We start from the raw sequence: 20333 nt of genomic DNA, 5'->3' as shown, positions 1-20333 counted from the left end.
ATAGAGGGAGGACTCCCATGTAGAGAGCACTCCATTGGGGAGCTCTGCCTTCTCAGCAACAGCTCTACAACTCTTTTCGGTGCAAAACAAAATAAACAATTAAATCAAGTGCCCCCTGATTAAAAGGGGGGGGAATGTCCAAAAACATTTCAAATGCCCCTTTTTTTTAGGGCAACAAAAGCACACAAATTATACGTGCCCCCTGGCTAAAAGGGAAGGGGGCCATTAATACCTGGCACAATAAGCCAAATAAACTTTAAAACATATAAAATCAATGTAAAATTTGGTTGCCAGGGGTGATGATGCATTCCAGTCTCTCCGGCGCCCACCTCTCGTGGAAGGCCGCGAGCGTACTGGTGGACACCGCGTGCTCCATCTCCAGGGACACCCTGGCTCGGCTGTAACCACGGAAGAGAGGCAGGCAGTCAGGCTGAACGACCCCCTCGACCGCCTGCTGCGTGGACCGGCTGATGGCATCCTTGGCCGTGCCCACGAGCAGTCCTACGAGGAGGCCCTCGGACCTACCCGCTCCCCTCAGCACTAGGTGTCCAAAGATCAGGAGTGTGGGACTGAAGTGCAACCAGAATTTCAGGAGCAGCCCCTTTAAATAATGGAATAGGGGCTGCAGCCTCACACATTCCATAAAAACATGGAACACGGACTCCTCCAGACCGCAGAAATTGCAGGCGGCCTGGGAGCCCATGAACTGACTTAAAAATTTATTGCATGGGACTGCTCCGTGCACCACCCTCCAGGCCAAGTCCCCGATAAATAATGGGAGGACTCCCGCGTAGAGTGCACTCCATCGGGGACTCCCGCCTCCTCGGCAACAGCTCTATAACAACTCTTTTTGTTGCAAAAAAAAACAATTAAATCAAGTGCCCCCTTATTAAAGGGTGGTGGGAGGTGGGGGGGGAGGAAACGCTACAAACATTTTTCAAGTGCCCTTTTTTTGTTTTTTTGGGGGGGGGTGTTTTGTGGGTTTTTTGGGGTTTATTTAAGGGCACTGAGAGGCAAATTATACAAGTGCCCCCTGACTGGGGAACACTAAAACCAGGCAATAAAACAAATTAAATTTTAAAACATATAAAATCAAATTAAAATTTGGTTGCCAGGGGTGATGATGCACTTCAGTCCCTCCAGTGCCCAACTCTCGTGGAAGGCCGCGAGCGTACCAGTGGACACCGCGTGCTCCACCTCCAAGGACACCCTGGCTCGGACGTAACCGCGGAAGAGAGGCAGGCAGTAAGGCTGAACGACCCCCTCGACCGCTCGCTGCCTGGACCAACTGATGGCACCCTTGGCCGTGCCCAGGAGCAGTCCTACGAGGAGGCCTTCGGACCTACCCGCTCCCCTCCGCACAGGGTGTCCAAAGATCAGGAGTGTGGGACTGAAGTGCAACGTGAATTTGAGGAACAGCCCCTTTAAATAATGGAACAGGTGCTGCAACCTCGCACATTCCATAAAAACATGGAACACGGACTCTTCCAGACTGCAGAAATTGCAGGCGGCCTGGGAGCTCGTGAACCGACTTAAAAATGTATTGCACGGAACTGCTCCGTGCACCACCCTCCAGGCCAAGTCCCCAATAAATAGTGGGAGGACTCCCGTGTAGAGTGCACTCCACTGGGGAGCCCTGCCCCCTCAGCAACAGCTCTACAAACCTGGGAGCATCCTCACAGATGCATACATTACAAGGAGGGTGACCAAAAGAGGAGGGAGCAGCAATGGTACAGGACGGGTTGAGGGTCCGGAGAGACGGATTGGATTGGGTCTGGAAGTGTCTTGGCAGGCTAGTCGAGCGAGTGGGGGGGGGGGCGGGGCGGTGTGGAAGGGGGAGGGCGGAGAGAGCAAGCAAAGTGAGAAGGGCCTACAAATCAGGTAGCAACAGCAAGGGCTGCTGCACAGTGCAGTTAATTTTCAGATTTAATATTAAAAGTAAAATTTAACAAATTAACATTTAATAACTTGGTATTATTCATACAATATTCAGACTTCATTAAAGCATCTGTTTGCTAAAACTACTTTCCTTCCCCAGTTTTGCTCCACAGTGTCATCCAGTGGCCTGAGCTTGCAACTATGCGCAGAAGTAACAGGCATTTTAAAAATTCTGTAACATTAAAAAAAAGGAAGACTTTCATCTCTATAGTGCCTTTCACAGCCACCAGTCATCGCAAAGCGCTTTGCAGCCAATTGTTTTGAAGTGTAATCACGGTTTCAAAATTCTTATCCTTATTTTCAAATCCCTCCTTGGCCTCGCCCCTCCATTTCTCTGTAATCTCCTCCAGCCCCACAAGCCCCTGAGATGTCTGCGCTCCTGAGCATCCCTGATTATAATCGCTCAACCATTGGTGGTCGTGCCTTCTGTTGCCTTGGCCCCAAGCTCTGGAACTCCCTGCCTAAACCTCTCCGCCTCTCTACCTCTTTTTCTTCCTTCAAGACGCTCCTTAAAACCTACCTCTTTGACCAAGCTTTTTGGTCTCCTGTGCTAATTTCTACTTATGTAGCTCGGTGTCAAATTTTTAATCACATTATACTCCTGTGAAGTGCCTTGGAACGTTCACTATGTTAAAGGTGCTATATAAATACAAGTTGTTGTTGTAATGTAGGGAAAATTACAGTCACATTAATGTCAAAATCTATTAAAAACTTGATTGGGTCAGTGACATCAGGTGTGAAGATAGTTCATATGGAATAATGCCACAGGGAATACCGACATGGGACTTTTGAATGACAGGAAAACCCCTTTTTAATGATATTTTGGTTTAAACTATGGTAACTCAGATTGAAAATGGAGGCTTTTCTTTCTCCAAGCTTAAAATGGAGGTCAAGAGATTGGGTGCAAGAATAGGCAGGTTTTTCTGATGAAGAATTAGTTACGATACAAGCTTTGTTTGATCCAAGAAGATTAGGAAAGCACATTTAAATGCAGATTTATATATATTAGCTGAGCAGACTCTGACCTGGAAATTGCATTGCACCCAATGCTGGACCAGGGTAAATCATTAGGATACAATCATAGAAGCACAGAATCACTGAAATTTACAGCACAGATGGAGGCCATTCGGCCCATCGTATCCGTGCTGGCTGACAAAGCCTACTCCCATCTTCCAGCTCATAGTCCATAGCCCTGTAGGTTATGGCACTTCAAGTGCATACTTTTTAAATGTGGTGAAGTTACTGCCAGGCAGTGAGTTCCAGACTTCCACCAACTTCTGGGTGAAAAAATGTCTCAAGTCCTCTCTAAACCTCCTACCAATTACTTTAAATCTATGCCCCCTGGTTATTGACCCCTCTGTTAAGGGAAATAGGACCTTCTTATCCACTCTATATTATAAGCCCCTTGTAATTTTATACACGTCAATTAGATCTCCCCTCAGCCTCCTCTGTTCCAAAGAAAACAACCCCAGCCTATCCAATCTTTTCTCATTCTCCAAAGATTCTCCAGTCCAGGCAACAGCCACGTAAATCTCCTCTGCACCCTCTCTAGTGCAATCCTGTAATGTGGTGACCAGAACTGCACAGTACTCTACCTATGGCATAACTAGTGTTTTATACAGGTCAAGCACAATGTCCCTACTCTTATATTCTATACCTTGGCTAATAAAGGCAAGCATCCCGGATTCCTTCTTAACCATCTTATCTACCTGGCCTGCTACCTTCAGGGATCTGTGGACATGCACTCCAAGGTCCTTCTGTTCCTCTAACACGTAAGAACATAAGAACATAAGAAATAGGAGCAGGAGTAGGCCATTTGGCTCCTCGAGCCTGCTCCGCCATTTAATAAGATCATGGCTAATCAGATCATGGACTCAGCTCCACTACCCTACCTGCCTGACCAGTTCATTGATATCTTCCTGCAGTCTCCAGCTTTCTTTTTCATTATAGTACTGGTGAGCTGCAGGCAATAGTCGCTGCCCCAGATGCAGTGCGTCGGTCAGATGTGAGAGCAAATTCGGTTGGCTACAATGTCAGTCCAGACCTTAAGTTGAGATTGGGAGTGGAGGGAGAGGAGGGGTTGTGACGGTGATGGTCAGCAGTCTGTGGTTTTAACGTGGAGCCAGCAGGCACACTCTTTTGTCTCCTGGCTCCAAATTCAGGCAACAAAAAAAATAACTTGAATCTTATCTCCAATGGTTGCTTTAAGGACAACTGGTTTGTCTGCTTTGCACCCGAAAAAACTGGCCAAGGCATGGGGCTCGGTGTATGCTATGGCCTGTTGCAAATTAATTTCAGAAAGGGGCTTGAATCAGGCGTTTGGGCCTTGTGAAACCCTGGAGCCTATCGGGCAAGTGCCCTGAATGACTACAGGGTGCCTTAACCAGTGCCCATGTCACCCAAAAAACAGGCATTGCACAATTGAAAGTTTAGGCCACTAACTCTACTGTAAATTAGATTTTATAAAAGAGTCTCTTCAAACACCCGAGCAATCGGTCACTATATTTTAATCTCATTTCACATGCCTGTGTTATTTTCATCGAGCAAAAAATGAGTTGTTCATTTTGCTATTTGATTTAATGGAACTTGACAGGTATTTCATTCAACAGCTCACCAGTTCGACAAGTACTTTCTTCTTCAGAGGGAACGGTTCTTTAATGAAGGCTACATTCCACATATTTTCCTGAAAAGTGGCATCACACTTAATTGCATGCTTTCTGTCAGGAACTATTCTCTGAGGAAGGAAAGCAGTTTTAGCAGACAGATGCTTTAATGGAGTCTGTATATTGTATGAATAATAACATTGTCTTGTACTTACAGTATTCAGTGTATTTGGCTTAGATCTAAATAAATAATGTAGTTATTTTAACCTGTAAACTGTCAGGTTCCGAATAGTTATTTCCACATTTGAATTGATATGATGTAGCAAAGTTTAAGAACACAATGAGAACATAATAGCATAAGAAATAGGAGCAGGATTAGTCCATTTGGCCCCTCGAGCCTGCTCTGCCATTCAATAAAATCATGGCTGATCTGATCCTGGCTTCAACTCCACTTCCCTGCCCTCTCCCCATAACCCTTGACTCCCTTATCGTTCAAAAATCTGTCTATCGCCACCTTAAATATATTCAATGACCCAGCCTCCACAGCTCTCTGGGATAGAGAATTCCAAAGATTCACGACCCTCTGAGAGAAGAAATTCTTCCACATCTCCGTTTTAAATGGGTGACCCCTTATTCTGAAACTATGCCCCCTAGTTCTAGATTCCCCTATGAGGGGAAACATCCTCTCTGCATCTACCCTTTCAAGCCCCCTCAGAATCTTACATGTTTCAATAAGATCACCTCTCATTCTTCTAAACTCCAATGTGTATAGACCTTTCTTCATAAGACAACCCCTTCATCTCAGGAATCAACCCCGTGAACCTTCTCTGAACTTCCTCCAATGCAAGTATATCCCTCCTTAGGGAGGCCCCTAACTGTGAGAGACCATCAGCGGCAGGTCGGGGCCATAAATAGAGCGGCGAGCAGTGGCAATGGGCAGCATGGAGGCGTACTACTCCAGGAAGCAGCGTGAGCAGGTGTAGGAAGGCAACGGCATGAAGAGTGACATTATCAAGGTCCAGGTCAGTGATTGGAGCGTGGGCAGATACAGCAGGAGCAGTGAGGTCGGGGCGAAGGAGCAGCGAGAGACTGTAGAGGGACGTGATCGGGGCCCAGGAGAGGCGTGAGTTTGGGGCCCAGGGGCAGCACGGGCCAGCCCACACTGTGATATGAGTGCGCACTAGGTCCGTGCAACAGAGCTGGTCTCCAATTGTCTTGGGTAATCCTTGCCACTGGACCAAGACCTAGCTCTGTCAAGCCTGTGTGGTAATTGGTGTGCAACGGCCACCACACGTTAAAAAAATCCACGCACAGGCATCTTCCACCCTTGAGGATGTAGTTCAGGTCCTTCATTGAATCACCTGTGAATTCATCTTTTTTTCTGGAGTGGAAGCAAGTCATCCTTGTTTCGAGGGACCGTTTAAATAAGGAGATTAAAACTGTGTGCAGTACTCCAGGTGTAGTGCAGCAGGACTTCCCTACTTTTAAACACCATCCCCCTTGCAATAAAGTTCAAAATTCCATTTGCCTTCCTGATTACTTGCTGTACCTGCATGCTAACCTTTTGTGTTTCATGTACAAGGACCCCCAAATCCCTCTGTACCGCAGCATTTTGTAATCTCGCCCCATTTAAATAATGATTTGCTTTTTAATTTTTCCTACTAAAGTAGATAACCTCACATTTTCCCACATTATACTCCATCTGCCAAATTTTAGTCCCCTCATTTAGCCTGTCTATATCCTTTTGTAGATTCCTTGCATCCTCCTCACAACTTGCTTTCCTACCTATCTTTGTATCATCAGCAAATTTGGCTGCATTACACTCGATCCCTTCATCCAAGTCATTAATATAGATTGTAAATAGTTGAGGCCCCAGCATTGATCCCTGCGGCACCCCACTAGTCACTGTTTGCCAACCAGAAAATGACCCATTTATCCCAACACTCTGTTTTCTGTTCGTTAGCCAATCCTCGAGCCATGCTAATATATTACCTCCAACCCTTATCTTGTGCAGTAACCTTTTATGTGGCACCTTATCGAATGCCTTCTGGAAATTCAAATAGATGACATCTACTGCTTTATCCACAGTGCTCGTTGCATCCTCAAAGAACTCCAACAAATTTGTCAAACATGATTTCCCTTTCATAAAACCATGTTGATTCTGCTTGACTGTATTATGCTTTTCCAAATGTCCTGTTCCTACTTCCTTAATAATGGACTCCAGCTTTTTCCCAATGACAGATGTTAGGTTAACCGGTCTATAGTTTCCTGCTTTTTTAAGTTTAGTGTCACTGCAAAATAGGATAAGTGTTAACCCTGGGCTACATAACCCAAGAAACACTGGGGTTTACGTCCAATTCCCAGTGCTGATGCAGCACAACTTTCCAATTGCCGGAATTCAATGTCCTTGGGCAACCAGATAGATGGACGTGTGAATAAAAGTCAGTCAGCTAATTACACATTTACCGTTGGACTATGCCAAGCCTTCACATGACTATCATTGCTTACCATGCATACCAACAGGGCACACATTTGAGCTAATGCTCAGCAGAAGCCACCTTTCACTGCAGCACCCAGAAGGAGCATTAGGTTAGATCCTAGAACACACATCTTATGCACTGTCACTAATATGTCCTCACTATACAGTATAAATGCATACGAGGCCCATACTTGAGAGAAGGTCACTCTCTGTGACCAGTTACCTTTATTACCAAGACCGCAAGAGGCTGAAGATGGGTGGAGCTTCCCCTTTTATACCTGAAAGTCCAGGTTAGGAGTGTCTCCCACAAGTTCACCCCCTTGTGATCAATGTTCTCAAGGTGTACAACTTAGGTCAGCTTATACATGGGTTACAATGATAGTTGAATACATGACATCACCTCCCCCCAAAATCTTATTGGGATCACAGGTTAAGTCTCTCTGGTGGTTTGCACTCCCTTGTAGAGCGCCTGAGTTGGGGCTCCGGTTGTTGGGCGCTGGCCTGAGTGTCTGCTGTTTGCAGTGCCTCAGGCCTGTCCGGACTGCTCACAGTGACTGGGCTCTCCTCCACTTGGTTCCGGTGTTCGGTCACCTGTGGTGGAGCAAACTCTTCGTCGTGTTCTTCCTCTGCTTCTATGGGGTTGCTGAACCTCCTTTTAGTTTGATCCACGTGTTTGCGGCAGATTTGTCCATTGGTAAGTTTAACTACCAAAACACTATTCCCCTCTTTGGCAATCACAGTGCCTGCAAGCCATTTGGGCCCTCAGCGTAATTAAGGAAAAAAACAGGGTCATTGACATCAATAAATCGCGCCCTCGCATTCCTGTCATGGTAGTCATATTGTGACTGACGCCTGCTCTCAACAATTTCTTTCATAGTAGGGTGTGTATAAGGGATAACCTGATTTTGAGCATCCTTTTCATTAGCAGCTCTGCGGGTGGAACCCCTGTGAGCGAGTGTGGTCGGGATCTATTGGCCAACAGGAGGCGTGATAAGCGGCTTTGGAGGGAACCCCCTTGGATTCTGAGCATCTCCTGTTTGATTATCTGCACTGCTCGTTCCACCTGGCCATTTGAGGCCGGCTTGAACGGTGCCGTTCAGACATGGTTGATTCCATTGCCTGCCACGAAGTCCTGGAATTCAGTGCCTGTGAAGCACGGGCCATTGTCGCTGACAAGACATCGGGTAGACCATGGGCGGCGAACATTGTCCGTAGACTTTCTACCGTGGCAGAGGATGTGCTTGAAGTTAAAATGGCACACTCAATCCATTTGGAGTAGGCGTTTACTACAACCAAAAACATTTTTCCCATGAAAGGATCTGCGTAATCCACATGGATGCGTGACCAAGGCTTGACGGGCCAGGACCAGGGGCGAAGGGGGGCTTCCCTGGGTGCGTTGCCCAGATGAGCACACGTGTTGCACCTGCGAACACAAAGTTCCAGGTCTGCATCTATTGCTGGCCACCAAGCGTATGACCAGGCAATTGCCTTCATCATGATAATGCCCGGGTGCTCATTGTGAAGTTCTCTGATAAACACCTCTCTGCCCATTTCGGGCATGACTACTCGGTTTCCCCACAGTAGGCAATCGGCCTGAATCGAGAGTTCATCCTTGCGCCTATGAAACAGTTTAAATTCCTCAGGGTATGCCCCGTGCGTGGCTGCCCAGTCACCATTCAGGACACATTTCTTAACTAAAGACAGTAGCGGGTTTTTATTTGTCCAGACTTTAATCAGACAAAGTCACAGGTGAGCCTTCGCTTTCAAAAGCTTCAACAGCCATGACCATCTCAGCATCATGCTCAGTTTCCCCCTCGGTGGTGGCTAGTGGGAGCCTGCTGAGTGCATCGGCGCAGTCTTCAGTGCCCAGTCTGTGCCGAATTGTGTAGTCATAGGCAGCTAATATAAGTGCCCACCTCTGTATGCGGGCCGATGCATTCGCATTTATGGCCTTGTTGCCGGCCAAAAAAGATGTTAGTGGTTTGTGATCTGTCTCCAGCTCAAATTTCCTGCCAAACATGTACTGTTGCATTTTTTTTACTGCATATACACATGCTAGCGCTTCCTTTTCTACCATCCCGTAGCCCCTTTCTGCCTGGGACAGACTTCTGGAGGCATAAGCTACCGGCTGTAACTGACCATTGGCATTCACATGCTGCAACACACATCCAACCCCATAGGATGACGCATCGCACGTTAAAACAAGTTTCTTACACGGGTCATACAACATTAACAGTTTGTTAGAGCACGCAAATTGTTATGCTCCATCAAAAGCCCTTTCCTGGCTGTCCCCCCAGACCCAATCACGACCTTTGCATAGGAGCATGTGTAGCGGCTCGAACAGCATGCTCAATTTGGGAAGAAAGTTGCCAAAATAGTTCAGGAGCCCCTGGAACGAAAGCAGCTCCATCGTGTTACAGGATCTGGGTGCTCTCTGAATCGCTTCCGTTTTGGGCGCAGTAGGTCAGATCCCGTCTGCTGCTACCCTCTTCCCCAGGAATTCTACCTCTGGAGCTAAGAAGACGCACTTCGCCTTTTTCAGTCACAGCTGTACCCGGTCCAGTCTGCGTAGCACCTCCTCCAGGTTGTAGAGGTGTTCTTCAGTATTGCGACCCGTGATGAGGATGTCGTCTTGAAAAACCATCGGTCTTGAGGAGGCTTTCCATATTTCGCTAAAAGATCGCGGTGGCCAAACGAATCCCGAATGGACATCTGTTATACTCAAACAACCCCTTGTGTGTCGTGATGGTGGTCAGCTTCTTCGACTCACTCACCAGCTCCTGGGTCATGTAAGCTGAGGTCAGGTCCAATTTTGAAAAAAGTTTGCCACCGGATAGCGTCGCAAAGAAGTCCTCCGCTCTCGGTAGCGGGTACTGGTCTTGGAGTGACACTTGATTGATGGTGGCCTTGTAATCACCACATATCCAGACCGACCCATCCGCCTTGAGCACCGGCATGATTGGGCTCACCCAGTCACTGAATTCGACTGGCGAGATGATGCCTTCCCTCAGCAGGCGGTCCAATTCGCATTCTATTTTTTCCCGCATCATGTACGGCACTGCTCTGGCCTTGTGGTGTACTGGCCTGGCATCCGGGTTTATGTGAATCATTACCTTGGCCCCCATGAAAGTGCCGATGCCGGGTTGAAATAATGAATCAAATTTGTCCAGGACCTGTGAGCATGATACTCGCTCCTCAGAAGAAATTGCATTGACATCGCCCCATTTCCAGTTCATGACAGCAAGTCAACTCCTCCCCAGTAGTGCGGGATCGTCCCACGGGACAATCCAGAGTGGCAACCTGTTCTCAGAGTCTTTGTAGGTCACGACTACCATGGCCCTATCTACCACTGGAATGATCTCCTTTGTATATGTCCATAGCTGTGCGTCAATTGGTAATAATTTTGGCCTCCTGGCCTTGGACACCCACAATCTTTCGAACTGTTTGATACTCATCAGGAACTGGCTGGCCCCTGTGTCTAGCTCCATTAATACTGGGATGCCATTGAGGAGCACTTTCATCATTATCGGTGGTGTCCTGGTATATGAACTGTATATGTGCTCCACATGAACTCGCTGAACTTCAGCTTTCAGCGATTTCCCGCAGTATTCATTGGCCTCGTAGGGCTTACACGGGCCCGTCCTCCTCATACATCAACCTGGCTGCAGGCTTCCTGCACATATGCGCCAAGTGACCGCTGACGTTGCAGTATCTGCAGGTGTATTGCTGATACCTGCAAACTCTGGCTGGGTTTTTGCCTCCACACCTCCAGCATGAGCTGGAGGCCCCATTGTTGGAAACAAAAGGTCCATTACCAGTCGATTGTCTCTGACTGTCTCTGTAACTGCCCTAAGCGCACCATTAACAGGTGTTGATGGCCCCATTACTGGCCACAATGTCCATTGTGATGGCATGAATCGCCGTTCAGCTAGCCATTGTCTCTGTTGAATTCCCCCTTTGGGTTTGACTACATGCTGGGGCATGTCCGATTGCCCTTGTCTACCTAGAGAACTGTTGCCGCATTAACAATGTTGACTCCCTGGTCGTTTGTCACATTTAAGCCAAGATTTTTGTCATACATCATTCTGGTCTCTTCCTCCCCTGAGATAAATGTCTGGGCTATCAGAGTCGCTGATTCCAAGGTCAAGTCTTTGGTCTCAATCAGTTTCCTGAAAACCCCAGCGTGCTCGATGACCTCAATAAAAAAACGTCTCGCAGCATCTCCACTCTGCATGCATCTGGGAACACATTGTTTCGCCAGTCGCCGGAGATCTGCCACGAGGTCTGAAACGCTTTGCCCTTCTCGCCGCCGGTGCGTGTAAAACTGGTGTCTCGCCATGTGCTTGCTGTTCGCCGGTTTAAGGTGTTCCCCGATCAACTTACTGAGCTCTTTGAACGTCTTGTCCGCCGGCTTCTCTGGCGTTAGAAGGTCCTTCATCAGGGAGTACGTTCTGGATCCACAAACCGTCAGGAGATGAGCCCTGCGTTTGTCGGCCGAATCCTGTCCCAACCATTCCTTAGTGACAAAACTTTGCTGTAGTCTCTCAATAAAGTCGCCCCAATCATCACCAAAACAGTATCTCTCTTCTGTGCTGCTAGTGGCCATGCTCTCATGGTTTAAATTCCAGTTTCTCGTCACCAATAATGTGTCCTTATTATACAGTATAAATGCACACGAGGCCCATACTTGAGAGAAGGTCACTCTCTGTGACCAGTTACCTTTATTACCAAGACCTCAAGTGATGAAGGTGGGTGGAGCTTCCCCGTTTATACCTGAAAGTCCAGGTTAGGAGTGTCTCCCACAAATTCACCCCCTTGTGATCAATGTTCTCAAGGTGTACAACTTAGGTCAGCTTATACATGATTTACAATGATAGTTGAATACATGACAGTCACCAAGGGGAAGTACTGTATATACACTCATTAATTTCAGGATATTAAATTTGGGTCTACTTTAGTTCAACAATAACGAGAGAGTTTTCTTCTGATACTGCAGCACAAGATCTTAGATCAAAGAATGACTGTGCAAGGTAATGCAAATCGTGTAGAGAAAAATAATGGTGAAAGTGCATTTGGCTATGCATTGCACATAGGTAGACAACACTTTGTGAAGTAGGTGGCTCAGGAACTCGGGTGAAGGGCTTGTCATGACGATCTTGCCATATGTAAGCGGTTTTGATCCTAGCCTAATTGCCCCCGCCTTATGAAAGTTCTAGATCTGGGAATTATTATTCAGAGTGTAAATGAAATGAGTTATGGACTGGAATACTTCGGTGATAAATTGTACTTATATTTATTTGGTCTAACATACACTGGCTAAAACATGCACTATTAAACAAAATCACTGACTGTGTGGAGAATCAAATCCAAGTTACAAACAACATACATACAGTACAGAAATGAGACCTAGTAACATGCAGTAATTCCCTGACGGATTGTAACTCTACCCCTACCAACGAATCACCCAGTCGAAGCTTTCTCCCCAGAATAGCCCTAAAAAGCTTCACTGCTGAGAAAACCCTGAGCCCTTACACCTCACCCAGCTCACCTGGGATATCTGGTTACCGGCTTGGGACACTTGCGACCATGCTCACCACCACACGCAGCCGGTCTCGATCGCTCTTCTCCTGTGGAACTGCGGCTTCCTCCTTGGTGGCGCGAGAGTGAGAGGGAGAAGAAGCTCTCTCTCTCTTCCTTCCTTTCTTACTTTCTTCTCGTACATCGATCTTGGTGGAGCGAGAGCGAGAGGGAGAGAGAGCTCTCTCTAGATACAAGCTGCAAGCTGCAAGCTCCAAGCTAAAAATAAAGTGAAAAGAGTCTGTCTTTATGGGAGTCTTGCTACCCCTATCTTTCCCGCCGATCTTTAAAATCCATTTGTTTCTAAACATGGGTACTTAGTCAGTGATGGGCCATCCAACCCATGTGTATTTGGCTGATGGCCTTTAATCTGGGCAAAACGCCAAGTCTTTGTGTTGGGAAAGACCTGGCTCCTCTTTGGCTGGCCAGGCTAGTGGGTTCATTGTTCTGTTTTCCTTCTGCGATGGAGGGGAGAGGTGTTTTTGCATATTAGAGTGGCTTTGTCAGTGGCCCCTCTTCCTGGCCGACAGCTCTTTTGTCAATATGCGTGGCCCCTTTCCTTTAGCTGTGACTGGTCGGCAAACCCGTTCTGGATGACTGACAGTTCTTTTGTCACAACTAACTGCCATGCGGTCTCTGGAGTTTTAACAAAAACCAGCACAGGGAAAATACCCTCAGAAAAATAAAATCCACGAAATATTCTCAACGGAGTCCATTCTTTAAATAGAAACTTTGCGATCTCTTCACATATGATTCTTGTTGGTTGTAAATTTGGTGTAGGAGGGATATCTTCTGGGTCAGTCAGGATCCTACTCTGTTCTTGCAGATGGGTCACTATTCTCCACATTCTCTTTCGTTATGTCTATCAGCATGCAAAAAAACAAATTAACCTTGAAAGACCCTGCAGGATTGTAGTGCAACATGCCACTTAATCAGTCTAAGCATCTGAAGTGCTTCTTTGAGATGTTCAATAATGACCCTCCTGCCTGCATGGGCCTTGTATCTTCACTCAGCTGCTTATATTAGCTGTCACAATAGCATCATGTATCTGGATTTTAGAGGATGTCTCCAAGGAGCCATCCTTCCAGTTTACCTTCTCCTTCCACTAGTCCCGATAATGGCTAGTCTCAAAATGCAGGAATCATGACTATTGCCTCAAAAGCAAACATTCACTGCTGTTGTTCATCATTGCCAAGCTGCTTTTGATGTGACAAAAACCTTGCAGTTTTGTGGGATCCTTGGATGGCAACACACATACTATCAGTGCCAGCTGTGGCTCAGTGGGTAGCAATCTCGCCTTGGAGTCAGAAGGTTGTGGATTCAAGTCCCACTCCAGAGACTTAAGCACAAAAATCTAAGCTGGCACTCCAGTGCAATGCTGAAGGAGTGCTGCACTGTGGGAGGCGCCGTTTTTCGGATGAGACATTAAATCGAGGCCCCAGCTGCCCTCGCAGGTGGATGTAAAAGATCCCATGGCACTATTTTGAAGAAGAGCAGTGGAGTTATCTCTGGTGTCCTGGCCAATATTTATCCCTCAATCAACATAACAAAAATAGATTATCTGGTCATTATCACATTGCTGTTTGTGGGAGCTTGCTGTGCACAAATTGGCTGCCACATTTCCCAAATTACAACAATGACTACACTCCAAAAGTACTTCATTGGCTGTCAAGCTGCATTGGCTTGGAGATGTCCAGTGGTCGTAAAAGGTGCTATATAAATGCAAGTCTTATTTTATTTAGGAACACTCAGCCAATGAAATATGACAGCACTCTCTAATTCTGCTGCTGGTTTTCCACAGGGAAATTTATGAAGGTATGTCCCCTCGTGAACTATTTGATGCGTCTGTATGTTGTAGACTGACTGATGTCACTAACATTTCTTGGCGTATAGAGGTTGAGGGCAGAAGTGACTTTGGCTACCACTGGGTGAATATTGCTTGCAGACTACACAGTTCTATCCACACCTCCTTGCTGAAGCATATCATGGGAAGATAGCTTTTCTCAGACATTCCCAGGTAGGTATGCCTGGGTCTGTAGTCAAGGCTGGTTGGATAAAGGTAGCTTGCTTCTGGTGTAAGCCAATCTGAATAAGGGATCATCCAGTTAAAATGGAAATGAGGAGGAATTTCTTCTCTGAGCCATGAATCTTTGGAATTCTCTACCTCAGAGAGCTGTGGATGCTGGGTCATTGAATATATTTAAAGGTGGAAATATAGATTTTTGAACGATAAGTGAGTCAAGGGAGCAGGCGGGGAAGTGGAGTTGAGTACAAGATCAGCTCAGCCATGATCTTATTGAGTGACTGAGCAGGCTCGAGGGGTCAAATGGCCCCTTGAACCTGCTCCTATTCCTTATATATGTTCTTATCCTCATTAGCATCTGATTTCTATTGATTTTAACATTTATATTAAGCTCCTGCACATTTTGCGAAAGAGCATGTTAGGCTAGTCTAAAACGCCCATGAAAATAATTTCCCTACCCAATTTCCCAGGCAGGTCTTAGTTGAACATATAGTTAGGAAATATGTCCTATGCACTGTTCTTGAGGGGAGTCTGCTACAATTACTGAAAGAGAAACAGCGTTGAAAAAGCTTAAATTGTAACAACGGTTACTTTTTCTTTACTAGAAAAAGACTGAAGTGACAGGATGGAATATTTTTACTACTATTTTAGTGGAAGAGTTGACCAATTTATTTGGGTTACTACTATAGCAGAGGAACTTCAGAGAAATACATTCAAACCCCAATTTCAGGAATGCAGTATATAAGCTTACGTTTTCCACTCATTACTTGCTCCTTGACTTAGAGATTGTCCAACTCTTCAAAAATACATACATAGAATCATAGAAGTTGACAGCACAGAAGGAGGCCATTTCGACCCATCATGTCCGCACCAGCTAACAAGAGCTATCCAGCCTAATCCCACTTTCCAGCTCCAGATCCGTAACCCTGCAAGTTACGGCACTTCAAGTGCACATCCAAGTACTTTTTAAATGTGGTGAAGGTTTCTGCCTCTACTGCCCTTTCAGGCAGCGAGTTCCAGACCTCCACAACCCTCTGTGTGAATAAATTTTCCCTTCAATCCTCCCTCAACTTTCTACTAATGACTTTAAATTTATGCCCCCTGGTTGTTGAGTCTTCTGCAAAGGGAAATAGGCCCTTTCTATCCACTATATCCAGGCCCCTCATAATTTTATACACCTCAATGAGGTCTCCCCTCTGTTCCAAGGAAAACAAACCCAGCCTATCGAATCTGTCCTCATAGCTAAGATTCTCCACTCCCGGGAACATCTTCGTAAATCTCCTCTGAACCTTCTCCAGTGCAATATAGACATAGAAACAGAGGAAATAGGAGCAGTAGTAGGCCATTCGGCCCTTCAAGTCTGCACCGCCATTCAATATGATCATGGCTGATCCTCTATCTCAACACCATATTCCCACTTTTTCCCCATACCCCTTGATGCTTTTTGTGTCTAGAAATCTATCTATCTCCTTCTTAAATATATTCAGTGAATTGGCCTCCACAGCTTTCTGTGGTAGAGAATTCCACAGGTTTATCACCTTCTGACTGAAGAAATTTCTCATCTTGGTCCTAAATTTCTTACCCTTTGTTGTAGACTTCCCAGCCAGGGGAAACATCCTCCCCGCATCCGGTCTGTCCAACCCCGTCAGAATTTTATACGTTTCAATGAGATCCCCTCTCATTCTTCTAAACTCTAGTGAATACAGGCCTAGTCAACCCAATCTCCCCTGATACGACAGTCCTGCCATCCCAGGAATCAATCTGGTGAACCTTCGCTGCATTCCTTCTTTTCTTAGGTAAGGAGACCAAAACTGCACACAGTACTCCAGGTATGTTCTCACCAAGGCCCTGTATAACTGTAGTAAGACATCCTTGCTCGGTACTCAAATCCTTTTGCAATGAAGGCCAACATACCATTTGCCTTCCTAACTGATTGCTGCACCTGCATGTTTGCTTTCAATGACTGGTGTACAAGGATAGCCAGGTCCCTTTGTACATCGACATTTCCCAAGCTATCACCATTTAAACAATCACGTCCTTCCTGTAATGCGGTGACCAGAACTGCACACAGTACTCCAGCTGTGGCCTAACCAGTGTTTTATTCAGTTCAAGCATAACCCTTATATTCTATGCCTCGGCTAATAAAGGCAAGCATTCCGTATGCCTTCTTAACCACATTACCCACCTGGCCTGCTACCTTCAGGGATCTGTGGACATGCACTCCCAGGTCCCTTTGTTCCTCTACACTTCTCAATGTCCTACCATTTAATGTGTATTCCCTTTCCTTGTTAGCCTTCCCGAAATGCATTACCTCACACTTCTCAGGATTAAATTCCATTTGCCATGGTTCTGCCCACCTGACCATTATCATCATAGGCAGTCCCTCAGAATCGAGGAGGACTTGCTTCCACTCCCAAAGTGAGTTCTTTGATGGTTGAACAGTCAGATACGAGAGCCACAGACCCTGTTTCAGGTGGGACAGACATTCGTCAAGGGAAGGGGTCAGTAGGGCTGGTTTGCCATGCACTCCTTCCGCTGCCTGCGCCTGGCCTCTTCATGCTCCTTGCATTGAGCCTCAAAGAGCGCAACGTCCTCCCGGATGTACTTTCTCCACCTCGGGTGGTCTGCGGCCAGGGTCTCCCAGGTGTCAGTGGTGATGTCGCACTTTACCAGAGAGGCTTTGAGGGTGTCCTTATAACATTTCCACTGTCCTCCTTTGGCTTGTTTACCATGAAGGAGCTCCACATAAAGCATTTGCTTAGGGAGTCTCGTATCTGGCATGCATACTATGTGGCCTGCCCAGCGAAGCTGATTGAGTGTGGTCAGTGCTTCAATACTGGGGATGTTAGCCTGGTCGAGGACACTGACATCCCTTCCCGGTATTTGCAGGATTTTGCGGAGGCATCGTTGGTGATATATCTCCAGCAACTTGACGTGCCTTCTGTACATCGTCCATGCCTCGGACCCATACAGGAGGGCGGGTATTACTCCAGCCCTGTAGACCATAAGTTTGGTGGTAAATTTGAGGACCTGGTCTTCAAACACTTTTTTCTGCAGGCGGCCGAAGGCTGTGCTGGCACACTGGAGGTGATGCTGAATCTCCGCATCAATGTCTGCCTTTGTTGATAAGAGGCTCCCGAGATATGGGAAATGGTCCACGTTGTCCAGGGCCGCGCTGTGGATCTTGATGATTGGAGGGCAGTGCTGTGCGGCGATGACAGGCTGGTGGAGGACCTTTGTCTTACAGATGTTAAGCGCAAGGCCCATGCTTTCATATGTCTCCGTGAATGCATTGACTATATCCTGGAGTTCAGCCTCTGAATATGCACAGACGCAGGCATCGTCCGCATACTGCAGCTCAATGACAGAGGTTAGGTTGATCTCGGACCTGGCCTGGAGGCGGCGAAAGTTAAGCAGCTTCCCACTGGTTCTGTAGTTTAATTCCACTCCAGCGGGGAGCTTGTTGATTGTGAGGTGGAGCATGGCGGCGAGGAAGATTGAGAAGAGGGTTGGAGCGATAACACAGCCCTGTTTGACCCCGGTCCAGATGTGGATTTGGTCTGTAATGGATCTGTTGGGAAGGATCACGGCCTGCATGTCATCGTGAAGAAGATGAAGGATGTTGACAAACTTTTGAGGGCATTCGAAATGGAGGAGGACGCTCCATAGACCCTCATGGTTGACAGTGTCAAAGGCCTTTGTACGATCGAAAAAGGCCATGTATAAGGGCTGGCGCTGCTCCCTGCATTTTTCCTGCAACTGGTGCACTGAAAAGATCATGTCTGTTGTGCCCCGTAGGGGAAGAAATCCACATTGTGATTCCGGGAGGAGCTCCTCGGCCACAGGGAGAAGACGATTGAGGAGAACTCAAGCGACAACTTTCCCAGTGGCTGAAAGCAGGGAGATTCCCCTGTAGTTGCTGCAGTCGGACTTGTCCCCCTTTTTAAAAATGGTCACAATCACTGCATCTCTGAATTCCCCCGGCATGCTCTCCTCCCTCCAGATGAGAGAGATGAGGTCATATATCCGCGCCAACAGCGCCTCTCTGCCATATTTTAGTGCCTCAGCAGGGATTCCATCCGCACCCGTAGCCTTCTTGTTCTTAAGCTGTTTTATGGCTTTGCCAATCTCGTGCAACATTGGAGTTTCACTGAGTTGGTGGCGGGTCACATGCTGCGGGATGGAATCGAGAACACTCGAGTCAAAGGCAGAGTCTTGATTGAGGTGATCTTCAAAGTGCTCCTTCCAGCGGGCCCTGACTGCCTTGGTGTCCTTGATGAGTGTTTCCCCATTCTTGGCCAGGAGTGGGGTGGGGCCTTGTGTGTTTGGACCGTAGGTGGCCTTGACTGCAGTGATGAATCCTCACATATCGTGGCTGTCGGCCAGTTGTTGTATCTCCTGTGCTTTCTCCATCCACCACCTGTTCTTTAGGTCCCGAGTTTTTTGTTGGACCTGAGCCTTGAGCCGCCTGTAATTTTGCTTTGCTGCTCCCGAGTTGGGCTGTTGCTTGAGGCTCAGAAATGCTTTGCGCTTGCAATCTATTAGTTCTTCGATCTCCTGATCATTTTCATCAAACCAGTCCTGATGTTTTCTGGTTGAGTTACCAAGTGTCTCTTCACAGGCACTGGTTATAGAGGCCTGGAGGGCAGACCAAGCACTATGGAGATTCAGCATCTCAGGGTCATCAAGGCACGCCAGATTGGGTGTGAGTCGCTGGCTGTATAGGGCTCTGTTAGCTGGGCCTCTAAGTGCACCTCCCGGCATTAACCTTTTTGCTTTGGGGATATGTTAATGTTGATGATGGATCGGATTAGGTGGTGGTCCATCCAGCAGTCGTCAGCTCCCGTCATGGCGTGGGTGATGAGCACATCCTTGCGATCCCTGGCTCGGACGATGACATAGTCAAGCAAGTGTCAGCATTTGGAGCGAGGGTGTTGCCACGATGCCTTGTATTTGTCCCTCTGGCGGAACAGGGTGTTGGTAATGAGGAGTTCATGTTTTAGACATTTTGTTAGTAGTAGGGTACCGCTGGAATGGGCTTTCCCTACCCCCTCTCTGCCAATCATGCCTCCCCAGAGGGCTGTGTCTTTGCCAACCCTGGCATTAAAATCACCCAGGAGGATGAATTTGTCACCCGTGGGGACACGGGACAAAGATGTCTCGAGGTTGGAATAAAAACCCTCTTTAGCCTCATCCGTTGCATCGAGTGTGGGGGCGTACGCACTGATGACTGTGGCACATTGGTTCCGAGATAGAGTGATACGGAGAAACATGAGGCGTTCGTTGACCCCACAGGGGGAGTCTTTGACGGCAAAGCTGATTCCATGAAGGCGGCGTTCTGTCTCTGGTTTCCCTTTCCAGAAGAAGGTGTAGCCTCCACCATGTTCTTTCAACTGGCATTCCCCTGCCCGCCGGGTCTTGCTTAGGGCAGCGATGTCAATGTCAAAACGTCTGAGTTCCCGGGCAATTATGGTGGTGCGGCGTTCCGCCCTGTTGCTGTTGGGATTGTCCATGAGGGTCTTGACGTTCCAGGTCCCGAACTTCATACTGACGGAGTGGAAGATGCCTGTGCGTGAGTTCTTTTAACGTGGGGTGGCCGCTGCACACCGTTAACCACACGGACTTAGCTGAACAAGGTCTTGGTCCAGTGGCAAGGGGGTCCAAGACAACTGGAGACCAGGCACAGCTCTATGAGCCTAATTGCCTACGGCGA

Source organism: Pristiophorus japonicus, chromosome 1, assembly GCF_044704955.1.
Source record: "Pristiophorus japonicus isolate sPriJap1 chromosome 1, sPriJap1.hap1, whole genome shotgun sequence".
Classification (NCBI taxonomy): Eukaryota; Metazoa; Chordata; class Chondrichthyes; family Pristiophoridae; genus Pristiophorus; species Pristiophorus japonicus.
The sequence above is the reverse complement of the archived record's forward strand: the minus strand, read 5'-3'. Positions refer to the sequence as shown.